The 16,304-nt window shown below is 41.9% G+C and overlaps 1 long non-coding RNA gene across 1 annotated transcript; it reads right to left on the reverse strand.

Moving 5' to 3' along the window:
• Positions 1-1,005: 1,005 nt before the first annotated feature.
• Positions 1,006-12,178, reverse strand: LOC141091389 (uncharacterized). Its single transcript, XR_012232497.1, has 3 exons — positions 12,094-12,178; positions 4,472-4,631; positions 1,006-2,132 (listed from the first exon to the last, which is right to left on the reverse strand). It is a non-coding gene; the product is annotated as an uncharacterized lncRNA (long non-coding RNA).
• Positions 12,179-16,304: the final 4,126 nt, after the last annotated feature.

Here is a 16,304-nt window from a genome sequence, read left to right on the forward strand (position 1 = left end):
TGACGCCTTGCAACTCTCACCTGGGCCACTCTCTTTGTCTCATATTCTCTGTCCCTTCTTGTCCCATTATCTCTCCGAGTTGTAAGCTTTTGGCCGTACCGCTAGATGTCCTCCCCGAGAGCCAGTCTCAGATAATTCACTTCATTCTCCTGTCAGGTTTCCTTTTCTCTTTACTCCAGTTCACGCTAATCACCGTCTTGGTCTCTTCTCACTTTGGGACACCCATGTCATGCATCACTGTTTACTGTATAGACTTTAGGTCTGGGCCCTGTCTAAAGTCTTGACCGAAAACTGTCCCTGTATCTTCACCATAGTCCCTGCCACTCTGGGCTAGCCCCAATCATTAACTCAAACTCTCCCTACTGTTGGACAGAACACCATACCAATACCATTAACACATGTCATTGTACCCATTACACATTACAACCATTCACATGCCTTCAAAGGGGAACATGGGCAGTATGTCCTTCTCCTTACAGATGTAGTGAGGCGTGCTGCAGATTATTTTTCCCCAGATGAATTCGGTCGGTAGAAAAGATCTGCGATGCTCCATAGTATAACACTGTGCCGAGTGTTATGCAATAAAACATTACATAGCTCTCACCCGTGTTATACGCTCGTCTGAGTGAGGACTAAGGGTATGTGTACACGTTGCGGATTCTCCCCCGGATTTTTCTTCACAAAAAACGCAGCTCTTGGCAGAAACCGCATGTGCATTTTTGATGCGGTTTTGCCGCGGTTTTGATGCTTTTTTGTCGTGGATTTGATGCGGTTTTTCAGAGCGGTTTTTCCTGCGGATTTGTATGCATTTTTGTAAGCTAAAAAAGATATGTTATTTAACAAAAAAAAAGATTTGTGATGTCATTTCTGTTCAACCTCCTCATTTGCATTGGTCCAACCCACACTCCATTACACACACATAGATAGATAGATAGATAGATAGATAGATAGATAGATAGATAGATGGAAGGATAGATATTCAATCCAAATAAAGGCAGCAATCCATAATAGCTGGTGAGTTTTATTCTGCCCACATATCAAGGCAACGTTTCGGCTCAGCTGAGCCTCTCTCAAGCAGTGGGTGTTGCAACAAGTGTCATTTTATAGACCATATAACAATCTCTTTATAGTATCAATCATTTTACAGAACAAAAATTATTTCAGAGTGCATACAACTTTTTTCATTATAGTCAATAGGATCCACATGTGCAAATAGTGCAAGAAAGTGCCAGGTGCTTATTACCATCTTTATATTATACATCAGAGTCCTTCTCAATAGTGCTCATATTAATCATACATACAGTGTCTCATATAATCCCTTTGGTTTACTTACCACCACATGGAGGACGCCATGAATGCTATGAACGCTATAGCTGGCGTTCCTGTAGCTCTACTGCGCATGCGCTATGAGTCATCAGCTCTGTCATGTCCAGCCAGCCAATAGGGAGGCATGTATGTCATTTTCTTCTCTGCACAGGCGCTCTGGTGTTTTCATCACCTCAAAGACGCCATATTGTATGTGGCAGAAGGTCAAAAAACACTATTACTCATTTATTATCAATATTACATATTAAATCCAGCGTTTTGTTCAAATCCTACAGCACCCTTATCATGTTACTCTTATAGCACATTATAACATAATATAACTGCTCATATTTTAAAGTGCTGTTATTTTTCAAAATATCTTTTTATATATACCAGGAAATCCATATAGCCGCTCTCATAATCATATTATAAAGGGATTTTAATAATATTATTAATATGCCCTGGAACCCCGGACAACACCTTTCCCAGGTTGCCTCCGGTTTATCCAAATAGCCACTCACGTGACCGTCTGACCCTCATCAAGCCACCCGATAAACCCCAGGAACTAAAGGGCAATATATCAATTCTCCCTGCAGCTATAATAATCCACAGATCAGCAGATGAATATATCCTCGGCTGGCCTCATCACAGAACCAATATAAAAAACATATTCTTAGAAAAAACCTTTTAGTCAAAAATTCACTTCACAGAATTTGTTTTTCATAAAGAAGTTTTTAAAAAAAAAAAAAAAAAAAGATCCATTCGTCCTCCATGATCTTAATATCCTCACCAGGGTAATTGTGACACTGTTGCCAATAGTGATATGTCTAAAAAAGGAAATAAGATTAAAATCAGGAATAATCATAAAAAATAAATTATAAATTATTCCCTATACATCCATGGGTCTCCAATACAGCATATCCTGAGGAACTCTTTCACATAACAGTATGTAGTTTAAATTCAGCATTTAACCCTTTCGGTCAATGTATTCAGCTCATAAATCCACTTTAATTCCTTTCTCTTACGTATGAGTTCCCTATCACCACCCCTTCTCTGTATAGGTACCATATCAATTATCCTAAATTTCAAGTCCCTCTCAGGGTGGTTACACTCAACAAAGTGTTTCGGGACCGGCAAATCGAGTTTCTTCTTTCTAATCGTATACCGATGCTGGTTTATTCTGGTCTTAAAATCCCATGTCGTTTCCCCAACATACCACAATTTACAGGGGCATTCCAAAAGATATATTACATGGTCTGAGTTACATGTTAGAAATTGATTTATTTTGTACATTTTAGAAGTTTCATGATGTTGGAAAGTGGAGCCCTTTAACATTAGTGAACAATTCACACATGGCAAACATGTTCTTTTGTCACCCGTTAATGTAACTTGTAGGTTTATTTTCAAGGATCCAATATCAGATCTTACTAAAAAATCTCCAATATTCCTATTCCTCTTATAAGCAAATAATGGTGGTACAGTTAATTCTTCAACGTGTGGTAAACACTTGCCCAACATACCTCAATGTTTTTTTTATTATAGTAGATATCTCTTTACTTTCTTCATTATATGTAGTTACAATTGGGATTCTTTTTAAACCTCTTTTCCTGTTAGTATCTGGCTTGTCCCCAATCAATTTTTTCCTGTCTTTTAACAATATTTTCTTTTTTGCATTCTCTAGTATGCTTTGAGGATACTCCCTATTCATACATTTTTTAATCATGTTGTTCATGACTGTATCAACCTCATCATCCTTTTTAACAATCCTCCTCACTCTCAATAGTTGATTAAGTGGTATTGATCTTATCATACTACGTTGGTGTTGACTGTCATATACCAATAGATAATTTTTTTCCGTTTACTTAACAAACAATGTAGTGACCAATTCACCTCCCATTTGTTTTATTAATACATCCAAAAATTGCAACTGTGTTTTCGAAGAAACCAAAGTGAACTTGATTGTTTCATCAATCGTGTTTAAGAACCGATAGAACTCATCTAATGCATCCTCTGTACCGGTCCAAAGGAGGAATACATCGTCAATGTATCTCCACCACACCAACGTATGTTGAAAGTGGGGAGACACATATACGAATCTCTCCTCCAGGACCCCCATGACAATGTTGGCATAAGCAGAGGCCAAATTGGCCCCATTGCTGTGCCTCGTCTTTGATTATAAAAAAACATCACCAAATAAAAAATAATTTCGGGTCAAAATTATTTCCAACATTTTTAACAAAAAACTTTTTCCCTCCTCAGTATAACCAGCCTGTTTCAACATTTCATCAACTGAATTAAGACCTTATCTATGATATATTGAAGTATAAAGTGATACGACATCAAAAGACACCAATATCACTTCCCCATGTAATTTAATTGTTTCCAGTTTTTTTTAAAAATCCGTCGTATCTAATATGTATGATTTACAACTCCTTGCAATTGGGTTTAATATTTTATCCAAAAATATCCCCATTTTACTGAACAACGAGTCGACCCCTGATACTATCGGTCGACCCGGTGGATTTATTAGTGTTTTGTGGATTTTTGGAATCGTGTATAATACAGGAGTACGAGGGTTTTTAACTAACAAATAGTCAAACAAATCCTGATCAATTATATGGGAGTCCAAAGCCTCTTGTAAACATTCTCCTATTTCCTTCATTATTTAAAATTTTGGATCACTATCCATTATTAAGTATACCTCATCATCCAAAAGCTGTCTCCTTATTTCATTCAAATAAATAACCTTGTCCATGACGACGACCGCACCCCCCTTGTCAGCGGGTTTGATGACTATGTAGTCGTCATGGACAAGTTCCTGCAATGCCTTGTATTCATCCCTTGTAACATTTGGATGTTTGAAACCCCCTGTCATGGAACTTCTCAATTTTTCCACATCACCCCTGACTGCCTTCTCAAAGGCTTCAATAACAGCCGAATTGCTGGGAGGAAAAAAATCACCCTTCTTTCTTAAATCTACTTGGTGTAAATCAAATTCACTAGTCCTCATTTTTAACATATCACTTTTACCATAAAACCATTCTTTAAGTTTAATATTTCTAAAGAAACGTTCCAAGTCCAATTGGAGTCCAAACCAATCAATGTGTGAACATGGGCTATATGACAAGCCCTTGCTTAATATTGAAATCTGAGGTTCAGTCAATACCTTAGTGGATATGTTGACTACAAGATCTAGTCCTTTTTCTTCAGGGTGGCATGTCTCTGTGGCTGTAATCTGTTCTTTTCTAATTTTCTTCTGGCTCCGGTGGTGGCGCTTGCCCCCTCTCCTTTTACGTCGGGGTGGTCCCCTGTTCCACTGTCCAGATCTATAAGGAATAAAATCATTAAAACAATATCGAGAACCAACAGGAAGGATAGATAGATGGAGGGATGGATGGATGGAAGGATGGATGGATGGAAGGATAGATGGATGGAAGGATAGATGGATGGAAGGAAGAATAGGTGGATGGAAGAATAGATGGATGGAAGGATAGATGGATGAAGGATAGATGGATGGAAGGATAGATGGATGGAAGGATAGATGGATGGAAGGATAGATAGATGGAAGGACAGATGGATGGAAGAATAGATGGATGGAAGAATAGATGGATGGAAGGATACATAGATAGAAGGATAGATAGATGGATAGATGTATAGATAGAGTTAGGGCTAGGGTTAGTGTTAGGGCTAGGGTTAGGGTTAGGGCTAGGATTAGGGTTAGGGCTAGGGTTACGGCTAGGGTTAGGGCTAGGGTTAGGGTTACAGGACTTCTTTCCCGGCGGAGGGATATACATCGTGGAGGATTACCTCCGCCTGTCATTTCAGTGCTGAAGCCCCTGGAGAGCGGTCGCATCAGCTGATGCGGCTGTTCTCCACGGGAGATTGTCGTGGGACCCTCGATATTAATTGGACTACGACGGAGAGGTAAATATAGGTTGGTTTATTATTTTATATTTATTGCAGGAGATCGATGGCTTCGGGGACCAAGGTGTGTGCGGTGAGTACGTACTCTATGTGTTATGTGTTGTATGTTATATGTTCTGTATGTTACATGTATGTTCTGTATGTTGTATATTCTGTATGTTATATGTATGTTCTGTATGTTATATGTTGTATGTTCTGTATGTTGTATGTTCTGTTTGTTATATGTTCTGTATGTTGTATGTTCTGTATCTTATATGTTGTATGTTCTATATGTTATATGTATGTTCTGTATGTTATATGTTCTGTATCTTATATGTATGTTCTGTATGTTATATGTATGTTCTGTATGTTGTATGTTCTGTATCTTATATGTATGTTCTGTATGTTATATGTTCTGTATGTTGTATGTTCTGTATCTTATATGTTGTTTGTTCTGTATGTTATATGTATGGTCTGTGTGTTATATATTGTATGTTCTGTATGTTATATGTATGTTCTGTATGTTGTATGTTCTGTATCTTATATGTTGTTTGTTCTGTATGTTATATGTATGGTCTGTGTGTTATATATTGTATGTTCTGTATGTTATATGTATGTTTTGCATGTTATATGCTGTATGTTGTTGTTTTGTTTTTTTGGTTTTTTTTTACATTCAACACATTAGCCGGGTGATGGGACTACTACTATCCCATCATTGGCTAATGTGTCAATCACTGTCAGGGTAGCAGGCATCACCGGATGGGACTTGTAGTCCCATAGGACTATGCCTGCCTACACACACACACACACACACATACATGCATACATACATACACAGCGCCGCACCCCTCCCCGCCGGACAGACCGATGCCCCGCAGCCCCCCCACAGCTCTGCACGGACCCCTGACAGCCCGATGACCATCGCACAGGCCCCGCACAGGCCCCCCGACACCCAGATGAGCCCCGCAGACATACACGCCCAGTCACCGCCCACACACCATACATGTACACACTCACCGCCCACACTCCGCCCCCATTCTCCCCCCCTCCCGATCTGCAGCGTTTCATCCACAGTAAAGCCGCAGATCTTTTTGAGAACTGCGGTTTTGCTGCGGATCAATGCAAGTCAATGGGTGCAGAAATGCTGCAGAACTGCCCAAAGAATTGACATGCTGTGGAAATGAACCCACAGCTAATCCGCGTGGATTTTTCCGCTGCATGTGCACAGCGGTTTTCAAATCCCATTGACTTTAATGCTACTGTACAACGCAGCAGAATCTGCTGCTGACCCGCAGGGCCAAAAACGCTGCGGATCCACGGGAGAATCCGCCCCCTGAAGAAGGAGCAGGTGCTCCGAAACGTGCGTCGGGGAGACGCTTGGACACTGATCGCTGTCGCCTCCTGCCCCCTGTTGTTATTCACTTAATTAGGTATGACCGTCTCTTATCATTTAGTTGTTATTGCTATGTGAGTGTCCTCTGGTGCAGGTAACCTTTCATGTGCTAGTGGATGCTCACTTTTATTAATCCCTTGGCACATGTTCTTGATAAGTAATTTGGGTTACCATTATGATCTATGATACAGAGATAGATGCAGGGGAGATTATCTATGTCAAGCTATTTTTCCTATAATACATTATATGGATGAGGTGTCAGTGTGACGTGTCAGCGTCGCTAGTTTGTCTTGCTGTTTACACAATGTGGTGTTTTAACCTCACCTGTATGCTTTCATATAAATAAAGGATTTTTTAATGAATTTTTTCATACTAATTTTGGACTTCATGATCGTAGTTTTCTGTTGGTAAACGTGTGCACATAGCCTAAGACCCTTCATTCCCCCTGCAGATCTTCTCTCATTAGCCTTTCATGCTGGAGTATAGCCTCAGTTACTTTTCTGTAATACTGTGGAATTTTTGCATACTTTTAGGGTATGTGCACATGTTGTGGATTCTGCTGCGGATTTTTCAATGCAAATTTGGCTGAATCCGCAAGTAAAATGACCTGCGTTTTACCTGCAGATTTTCTGCAGATTTTGTGCGGATTTCCTCTCCGTTTTTACACCTGCGGATTTGTATAATGGAAGAGGTGTAAGGCTGTGTGCCCACGATGCGATTTTTAAGCGTTTTTGCAGCGATTTTCGGCGTGAAAACGCTGCGAAAACATTTAAAAAACTCGTACAGAACGCACCCCATGCATTCCTATGGCATTCCGCACATGCTGTGCTAATGCTGTGGCAGAATCGCATCACAGAAAAAAGCGCAGCATGCTCATTCTTTTTGCGGAATCGCAAAGCATTGCTGCGATTCCACACCCATAGGAATGCATGAGAACTGCTTACTTCCCACATGTGGCTATGCCCACCATGCGCAAAGTTAAGTGCCTCATGTGCGGATGAGAGGAGACTGTCCTCCAGGCCCTGGGTACCATACCCCTGTAACAAAAAGAATAAAAAATAAAAAATCGGGGTATATTTACCTTCCGGCATCACACGCAGCCTTCCCGGGCCTCAGCGTTCCCAGTAATGCCTTGTGGCAAGGACCTGTGATGACGTAGTCTCGCTTTACTCTAGCGGTCTCATGAATTCGCTATAGCAACGCGAGACCAACGTCATCACAGGTCTCGCAAGGCATCGCTGGGAACGGGAGCGTCGCTGAGGCTGCGCGGGACGTCGGAAGGTAAATATACCCCGATTTTTTATTTTTTTATTATTTTTAACATTCTATCTTTTACTATTGATGCCGCATAGGCAGCCTCAATAGTAAAAAGCTGCTCACACTTGTCAAACACTATGTTTGACGAATGTGACCAACCTGTCAATCACTTTCCAAGCGATGCTTCAAATCGCTTGGAAAGTGCTTGAATTCCGCACGCGAAAATCGCGGCAAAAACACGAACATAATCGCAGTAAAATTGCGCTGGAAAAAACATGCGTTTTCTGGGAAGGAGTCCGGTTTTGAGTGTCCGGTTTAAAACGCTACGTGGGCACATAGTCTAAAACTGCTGCGGATCCGCACAAAGAATTGACATGCTGCGGATTCAAATCCACAGAAAATCCGCGTTTTTACACCTGCGGATTCCTATAATGGAAGAAGTGTAAAACTGCTGCAGATCCGCACAAAGAATTGACATGCTGCGGATTCAAATCCATAGAAAATCCACGTGGAAATATTCGTAGCATGTGCACAGTGTTTTTGGTTTTAATAATAATAATAATAAATTTTATTTCTATAGCGCCGACATATTCCGCAGCACTTTACATTTCAGAGGGGACATGTACAGACGATAGACATTACAGCATAACAATAATCACATAGATCATAACAGATGCCAAGAAGAATGAGGGCCCTGCTCGCAAGCTTACAATCTATGAGGAAAAAGGTAGACATGAAAGGTGGGTGGTAACAATTGCCCTGATTGTATGGACCAGCCATAATGTTAAGTGTGTAACAGTACAGACACAGAGGGCTAATGGATGCATAAAGCATGTAGGAATATGATGCGGGGAACCTGGTTATGGTAAAACTTTTGGCTGTGCCACACAGGGATAGATTAGGTTAATGTGTTGAGGCCAGTCTCAATAAATGCGTTTTCAGGGCACGCTTAAAATTGTGGGGATTGGGGACTAATCGTATTGATGCGTAACAAGTGTAAGGACTGGCACAAGGTAGAGGCATCGGTGTAATGATTGGTGAGGAATATGATCCTGTGCTGCAGCATTCAAGACTGATTGGAGGGGGGAGAGTTTGGTAAGAGGGAGACCGATTAGAAGAGAGTTATGATGTGCAGATAACAAGAGTGAGCCAGTGATCAGATGTGGGGGGCAAAGGAAAGCTCGGAGTCATGTATGACCCCAAGACAGCGGGCATGTTGCTGGGGAGTTATAGTGGAACCACACACGGAAATGGCAAAGTCGGGTATAGGTACATTAGTAGCGGGAGGAAACACAAGGACTTCAGTCTTTGACAGGTTCAGTTTCAGATATAGTGAGGACATAATGTTAGACACAGCGTTTAGACAATCGCCAGTGTTTTCTAGAAAGGCTGGTGGGATGTCAGGAGAAGAAGCGTATAATTGGGTGTCATCAGCATAGAGATGGTACTGGAAACCAAATCTACTGATTGTTTGACCAATAGGGGCAGTGTACAAGGAGAAAAGGAGGGGGCCTAGAACCAATCCTTAAGGAACCCCAACAGTGAAGGGAAGATGAGAGGAGGAGGAGCCAGCAAAAGATACAGTAAAGGAGCAGTCAGAGAGATAGGAGGAGAACCAGGAGAGAATGGTGTCCTTGAAGCCAATGGAATGGAGCATAGTGAGGAGGAGCTGATGATCCACAGTGTCGAATGCTGCAGAGACATCCAAGAGAATTAGCATGGAGTAATGACCATTCGATTTAGCTGTTACTAGATCATTAGAAACTTTAGTGAGGGCAGTTTCAGTAGAGTGTAAAGAGCGGAAACCGGATTGGAGAGGGTCGAGAAGAGAGTTATCGAAGTGATAGTGGATAAGACGGGAGTGGACCAGGCGTTCCAGGAGTTTAGAGATGAAGGGAAGATTAGAGACAGGTCTATAGTTAGCGGCACAGTTTTGGTCGAGGGATGGTTTTTTAAGTAGTGGATGTATGATGGCATGCTTAAATGAGGAGGGAAAGATACCAGAAGAGAGAGAGAGGTTAAATATTTTAGTTAGGTGAGGGGTGACAGCAGGGGAAAGGGACTGGAGGAGATGTGACGGAACTGGGTCACTGGTGCAAGTGGTTGGGCGAGAAGATGCAAGGAGCCTGCTTACTTCTTCTTCTGTGACTGGTTCAAAATCAGAGTGTGAGCTAGATGCAGTGGGGGAGGGAGGACAGTGCAAGGTATGAGGTGATTGGAAGATAATTTCCTGTTGGATCTGGTCAATTTTTCCTTTGATGTAATTGGCCAGATCGTCAATTCGAAGCTCTGTGGTTGAGGCCTGTACTCTTTGGTTGAGTGGAGAATGAAAAGTGTCAAAGAGACGTTTAGGGTTATTGGACAGTGAGGTGATGAGGGTGTTGAAATAGGTTTGTTTTGAGAGGTGAAGGGCAGTGTTGTATGTTCTAAGCATAACCTTATAATGGATGAAATCTTCATGTAGATTGGATTTTCTCCACAGATGTTCGGCGCACCTGGAGCACCGCTGCAGGAAACGTGTTTGCAGGGTGTGCCAGGGTTGTTGCCATCTGTGTTGTGGTGTTCTATTTATAGGAGGTGCAAATTCATCCAGGGCACTTTGAAGTGTTTCATTGTAATGCTTCAATGCAGAATCAGGACATGAGAGGGAGGAGATAGGGGCCAATGAAGACTACAAGTTCTTCATAAGTTTCTGGGTGTTAAAGGCCTGTATGTTTCTATAAGTATGGAAAGTGGGGGTGACCTGAGCAGCCTGGCAGTTCTTGATAGAGAATGAAAGAAGGTTGTGGTCAGAGAGCGGGAGAGGGGAGTTTGCAAAATTATACACTGCACAAAGCCGAGAGAAGACCAAGTCGAGGGAGTTTCCGTCTTCATGCGTTGGAGAATTAGTAAGCTGCGAAAGGCCAACGAGGAGGTTAGAGATGAAAGGTGAGTAGCAGATGGGGAGAGGGGAAGAGCAATGGGGATGTTGAAATCGCCCATGATGAGGGTAGGGATGTCACAGGAGAGAAAAAGTGGAAGCCAAGTGGCAAAATGATCCAGGAACTGATGGGAGTGGCCGGGAGGACGATACACACCGCCACTCGCATGGAGAAGGGGGTGCAGAGTCTGATGGCATGGACCTCAAAAGAAGGGAAGACAAGGGAGGGTAGTTGAGGGATAACCTGAAAGGTACATTTTGGTGATAGGAGTAGACCAGCGCCTCCACCTGCTCTATTGTCTGATCTTGGGGAATGAGAGAAGTGTAGTCCACCATATGAAAGAGCAGCAGCAGCGGTAGTGTCTGACTGCTGGATCCAGGTTTCAGTAAGAGCCAGAAGGTTAAGAGAATTAGAAAGGAAAAAGTCATGAATGAAGGAGAGTTTGTCACACACTGATCGAGAATTCCAAAGGGCACAATTAAGAGAGACAGATGGCATGCAGGGAATATTAATAAGATTAGAGGGGTTTCTGAGTGTAGCAGTTGGGGGGTTTGACTTTCTATAACATGGGGGACCTGGGCTGGGAGCAATGTCTCCTGTGACCAGGAGAAGGAGGATAGAAAGAGTGAGCAGATGGTTAAGTGATTTGTGAGAGCGTGTCAGATGTTGATGTTTTAGAGAGACTTTAATGGTACTGTACACCGCAGGAGAATCTGCTGCGGATCTGCAGCAGAATCCGCAACGTGTGCACACACCCTAAAGTATACTATGTTTGTGATACATATATATATATATATATATATATATTTATATATATAGTGTGTGTGGTTGGGTTACATAACATCTCTGAGAGATGCTATAAATCCTGATGAGCAGTGTCTTGGCCCCCTGCCCCCTCCAGAGAACAGAGAGGGATAAGGCTGCTGTGCCCCTTCTGCCCCCTGACAGGACACCATAGCTCCATTCTGAAGACTGAAGTTTTTTTACACAAGTTTGGAGAGTAAATGCAGGGAATCTTGAGAGGGGGTGGCTGTGTCCTGTCAGGAGGCAGGTGTTATGCTTCTCTGTAGGAGGTGAGGGGGAGAGGGTGCTCAGTTCTGCTGTTATCTTGATCTATAGCTGATACAGACAGGGGTCAGGACATCGCAGCGTCCTCGGTGAGCGGCTGCTGTGCTGCTGATAGTATGACTGACGCTGTCACTGAGCACACAGCCGACTCACTGTGGATGCGTCTGCTACAGGGACTGGACTAGAGCCTGACAGGACACCGTCCATACACTTACACAACACATGCTCAGAGCCTCAGACACTCACCAGGGGGCTGAGGGCTGCGCTGCTCCTGCTGCTCAGTGACTCCCACTGTGCCTGTGTGACGGGAGAATACTGTAACTGCACTAAGCACGCGCTCAGCCCGGATTGGATGTTGGAAAGTTCCGCCCTCCTGTTGCTCAGCACTGGCTGCCTCTCCCAGCTGTCTGTCACAGTGACTCCTTCCCCTCCACACACACAGCACTCTGGTTTATGAAAACTCTGTGCGCGGACCCCTCCAGCTCCCGGGCCCCTTATACCAGTAAGGCTAGTAATGCCCTGATGGCGGCCCTGACCATCAACAGGATTCTTATACGTCTCAACTGGAATTTTTGACCACTCTTCTTTTGCAAACTGCTCCAGGTCTCTTATATTTGAAGGATGAAGCACAGAAAAACACAGTAAAACAAATGTCTGAATCCTGCTCATATAGGTACTATACAAATGATCAGGTTTTTAAATACATCTGTTAGGGACTGCTCTGATATGGGTATACCTTGACGTTTGGTAGAGCGGCTTAGTATACATTTTTTGCAAAACACGTATCAACCAAATACCCTGTTTTATTATGTTTTTACTAGGACTTGCTGTTTACTGTTACTTTTTTACAGCAGAGTATTTTTATACGTTTATCACTCCCTGACGAAGCAACATGTGAAACGCGCGTTTGAGTGTGGGGTGGCGGTGACGACACACACAACATGAATCCTTGTTAGTACTTGAAATATTTATTTATTTCCAGTGAGTTTTATGTGGTTAATGGTTAAATTTAGAGCACCTTATATTGGGAAATAATTTATTTTTATGCATTGCACTTTACCTTATATATATTTCCCCCTATTTTTCATTCCTTTTATACCCACAAATTAATGGAGAAGGAATATATTTTCATAAATATCTTATTATAGACTTTGCAAATATGTTTCTATAAGAATGTGTGTGCTGACCCGCCTCCCTTGCTTTTTTTAGTATTATCTTGTCTTGTATTGTGGTTTTTAATGTGTCATGTTTGGTGTCCTCAATAAAATACCTATTTATTAATTATACTAGTTTTGAAAAATTCTTGTTTATGTGGTTTTGCTTTGAGTTCATATTATTTTTATATGTTTGTTTTACTATGCTTTTCTGTTTTTCAGTCTTCTGGTGGTGTGAACACTGTCCTACAGACTTGTTCACTGTGTGCATGGCGCAAGTGTTTGTATATTTGAAGGCTGCCTGCTCTCAAAAGCAATGCTCCAGGGTCTTCTGCCATAGCTTTTCATTTCATTCAAATATCAAAGGATAGTTCGCACTGACACTGATGCATCCTGAGCCTGCAGGACAGCTTGAATTTCTTTGGAACTTGATTGGAGCTGCTTATCCTCCATCCGAAATATCTTTTGTTGCAACCTTTTCTTCAATTTTTCTTTGCCATCCAGGACTTATCCTCCATCCGAAATACCTTTTGTTGCAACCTTTCATCAATTTTTCTTTGCCATCCAGGAAGATTAGTTACAGTGCCATGGATTGTAAACTTATTGATTATGTTGCACACAGTGGACAATGGAACATCAAGACTTTTGGAAATTGTCTAGTAACTTTGAGATTGTTGATATTGCGCAACAATTTTGGCTGCCAAGTCCTCAGATAGTTATTTTTATCTCTTTCTGGTCTCCATGCTTAGTGTGACACACACAGACACACAATGCAAAGATTTCGTCCACTTCTCCCCTTTTTATCTGGTTTCACGTGTGATTTTCATATTGCCCACACCTGTTACTTGCCACAGGTGAGTTTGAATGAGCATCACATGCTTGAAATAAAGGTGTTTACCCATAATTTTGGAAAGGTGCAAGCAATGTGGCCCATTTCTGGTGCTTTGTGTGAAATTATGTCAATTTTGACATGTTTCTCCTTTTTGTGTTGTTCCAACATATACACAAAGTAAATAAACATGTGTAAAACAAAATATGTGTAATTGCAATTATTTTCTGGGAGAAATACATCATTTTCTGGAACAATTTCAAGTGTGCCAATACTTTCAGCCATGACTGTATATGGAATCTCGTAGAAAAACTGTTTGCTTCTATATGAAATCAGAGGTAAACAGAGGTACAACCTATAAGCGCATGTAGGCAGAGGCTTGCTAATCACTGTCAGTGGGCAGGAAGAAGCCACCAGAGACCCATCTGTACGACTAGTCTATAGCGTGGCTTGGTCCTGGGCGGTGAATAAAAGCATGTTTGTCTCTGAAATGCTGCAGCGTTTCAGAGACAAACATACATGACTGTGATTTTACAGCTAGAAACACGTTTCCCACAGTTTGGGCAACATGTATGACCTGACAGATTCCCTTTAAGTGAATGGCTCCATTTTGGTTATTGGCAGATTTTTTTTTTATTTTATGATTCTGACAAAAACCACATAGTAGTGCTCAGTAGAGAACACTGTATTAGTGTGAATCTAGCCTTACTGAGTAAAACTGTGTAAATGCTTGAAAAAAAATTAAAATGCTATGAAATGGTGAAATGATATGCAAATTGCCTCTTCAGAAAGAAAGAGGACTTTTACTCTACAGCGCCACCTATTGGTAGTAGCGATCCTACAAGTCACAATCAACCCTTTAACGAGTCTTGTAGTATGACTTAGGATACAAGCCAAATCAGAATCTCAATTTGCAGACACGGTGTTTCGAGCTGTTGGCTCTCGTCAGTGCAAAGTATGAGATCTGATTTGGCAACGTGAGAGGCTCTGGACTAGGGTCTAAGAAGTAAGGTTTCTCCTTGCGGAGAAGACGCTGATGGAGGTGGTGACTAAGTGACCATGCTGAATTTTACATCAATGAGGACCAGCAGATGGCAGCACAACCTAGAAATTATAGTGTTCAGAACACATTACAGATTACAGGATTCAGAAAGAAAAAAATATTTTTAAAGTTTTTTTTATTGATATCTTTGTATCTGTTCTAGGAAATATCATATGAGATGTTACTTCTTCACTGATACATTGTAGCAAACTATCACAATGTGCTGCTATTCTATTTATCTAACATAGAATTGCTGCATGTTCGACAGCATTCAGAGGACTTTTGAGTGCAGTCTGATTTCCGCAGACTCATAAAATGGAGAAATATCGTTTTCTATCTTCTGCTCCCAGTGTGAGCCGATCCTCTCATCCATGAAAATCAGCTCATACTAAGCTGACACTCTGATCAGAATTTGATCAGATTGTAATTTGCATAATCGGCCCCATTCTCTCGGATGATAAAATCTACGGCCAACTTCACCTGTCCTTACTTTGTGAAATTTGTGGAATGTGTGAGGCTCCTAAAAACTAAGACTCAGGCCTGTTTCTCACGTCCTGATATTTCTGGTACCGGAAAAACCAGTTCATGTAGATATCAGTGTCCGTGTGTGTAATACTTGTGGCACACGTGTGGCAACCATGTGTTGCCGGTGTTCCGCATCAGTACCACACGTACCAACTCCTAGGAAGCAGCGGTACAGTTAGCGCTGTTCCCCGGCGCCGGGTCCTGAAGACGGTTCTCATCATTCTCCCCTGCTCAGCCAGCGAACAGCATGAGCAGGGGAGAATGAGGAGTTATAAATTCAAGAGATAACAATGACAGCAGGCGGCAGCTGATGGGACTATTACTCCCATCAGCTAATATACCTCTGCCGCTAATAAAAGTGAGAGCAGGCAGTGACTGATTGGAGTATTCCTCAGCAGTTGCCTGCACTATAAATAAAAAAATAAATATAAAAATGGTGTGGGTTCCCCTATATTTTTGGTAACCAGCCAGGCAAAACTGACAGCTGCAGGCTGCAACCCTCAGCTATCAGCTTCAGCAAGAGTGATTATCAAAAATAGAGGGGTCCCACGCTGTTTTTTTAAATTATTTAAATAATGTAAAAAAAAATGGCGTGGGGTTTTCCCCTATTTTTGACAACCAGCCTTGCTAAAGCAGACAGCTGGGGGCTGGTATTATCAGGCTGTTAAGGGGACATGGATATTGACCCCCCATCCTAAAAACAGCAGCCCGCTTTGCCCGGCTCCTCCCACTTGCACAAGAGTTAGTAATGGAGAGAAGATGATGACACCTATCCATTACTAATCCTATAGTTATATGGTAAATAAAGACACAGCAAGTATAAAGTATTTTATTTTAAATAAAAAACAAAACACACGTTTCCATTTTATTTAACCCCTTAACCCCCAAGGGTGGTTTGCACGATAAT

The sequence above is a fragment of the Dendrobates tinctorius genome, unplaced genomic scaffold (assembly GCF_039654945.1).
Source record: "Dendrobates tinctorius isolate UK_male_01 unplaced genomic scaffold, ASM3965494v1 ptg000051l, whole genome shotgun sequence".
In the NCBI taxonomy this organism is placed as follows: domain Eukaryota; kingdom Metazoa; phylum Chordata; class Amphibia; order Anura; family Dendrobatidae; genus Dendrobates; species Dendrobates tinctorius.